The following is a 1,634-nucleotide window of genomic DNA, read 5'->3' as shown; positions in this document are numbered from 1 at the left end:
ATGCAAAAGTGGCGACTAAGATGTTCAGCTCCATTATCTTTCCGAGGTTTGGAGTGCCTCGAGTCGTGATTAGCGATGGTGGAACACACTTCATCAACAAGGCATTTCAGGGCCTCTTGAAAAAGAATGGAGTGAAGCACAAGGTGGCAACCGCTTATCATCCGCAAACGAGTGGACAGGTTGAGGTTTCCAATAGGGAGATCAAGAGCATTCTCCAGAAAACTGTCAACACTTCACGAAAGGATTGCTCACTTAAGCTGGACGATGCATTATGGGCCTACAAAACAGCCTACAAAACGCCGCTGGGAACAACTCCCTATCACCTAGTCTACGGTAAAGCATGTCACCTCCCTGTCGAGCTAGAATACAAAGCTGCATGGGCAGTCAAGTTACTGAATTTCGACATCAAGCCAGCAACCGAGCGACGCATGATCCAAATCCATGAGCTGGAAGATATAAGGCACCTAGCCTATGAAAGCTCCAAAATTAACAAGGAGAAGACCAAGGCCTACCATGACAAGCGCATCATTGCCAGACATTTCGAACCAAACGATAAGGTCTTGCTTTTCAGTTCAAGGTTGACGTTGTTCCCAGGCAAGCTGAAGTCTAGATGGTCCGGACCCTTCACTGTTAAGGAAGTTCGACCCTCGGAGCTGTTGTGTTACTGGACAGAAAAGGAGATGAGTTGGCAGTGCTTAAAGCATTACCTTGCTGACTCCACTATCGCAGAGGGCGAAGAAGTTCCCCTAAGCGATCCCCCATCAGCCTGATCGGCTGATCCAAGTCAAGCTAATGACTTTAACCAAGCGCTTGGTGGGAGGCAACCCACTGGTTAGTGTGTACATTGTTTTCTATAGTCTATTTTATTTTTTTTCAGAAAAAAAAAAAAAAAAAAAAAAATCGGACACTTCAGTCAGAACAACCAAAGAACTGTTCTTCTGGCAGAACAACCCATTGCCTGTTCTAGGTAAGTGTTCTGAAAAAAAAAAAATATACATGAAAAAAAGGGGAAGGGCATTTAGGGCTTTGCCTATTTAAGGCTCCACCCTTCCACTTTCCCCCTTTTCACTGCGCCATACACTGACCCTTCCCCCTGCGATTTTTAAGCGACCACCAAATCTTTGTCTCTCAACCGTTTTAAGTGGTTTTTGCTTATCACTTGTTTGGAAATTCGAGTTCTCTCTGTTTTTGAAGTTCATTTCACCAGTTTCTACAGATGGCACACACTAAGCAATCAGCCAAGAGAACGTGAGCGACCTGCACGAGCAGTACGCCACCCCCGCAAGCACAACAACAAACCTCAGCGACCTACCCATGGCCCCGTGAACAAGAGGGTGAACTGATTGATCTCGACAGCCCACTGCTCTTGGACTTCAACTGCGAGGGATGGGATAAGGGAACAGCAGCGCGTTACAACGCCCTCCTCCGGGTTTACATGTTACCCACTCGTTTCTGCCACGCGGAGACTCTGGCTGATCTTGGGATCGACGAGGACGTGTTCGAGGCGCTACACGCCATAGGGATAGCTCCTCTTTGCTATACAACACATGAGCTCTACCCAGACATTGCTCGCTAAGTGCTCGCAACCGCCACGATCACGTACGAGGATTCCAATGCACCCTCTTACGCCAATG

The sequence above is a fragment of the Brassica oleracea genome, chromosome C2 (assembly GCF_000695525.1).
Source record: "Brassica oleracea var. oleracea cultivar TO1000 chromosome C2, BOL, whole genome shotgun sequence".
Lineage (NCBI taxonomy): Eukaryota > Viridiplantae > Streptophyta > Magnoliopsida > Brassicales > Brassicaceae > Brassica > Brassica oleracea.
Note: the sequence above shows the minus strand (reverse complement) of the source record.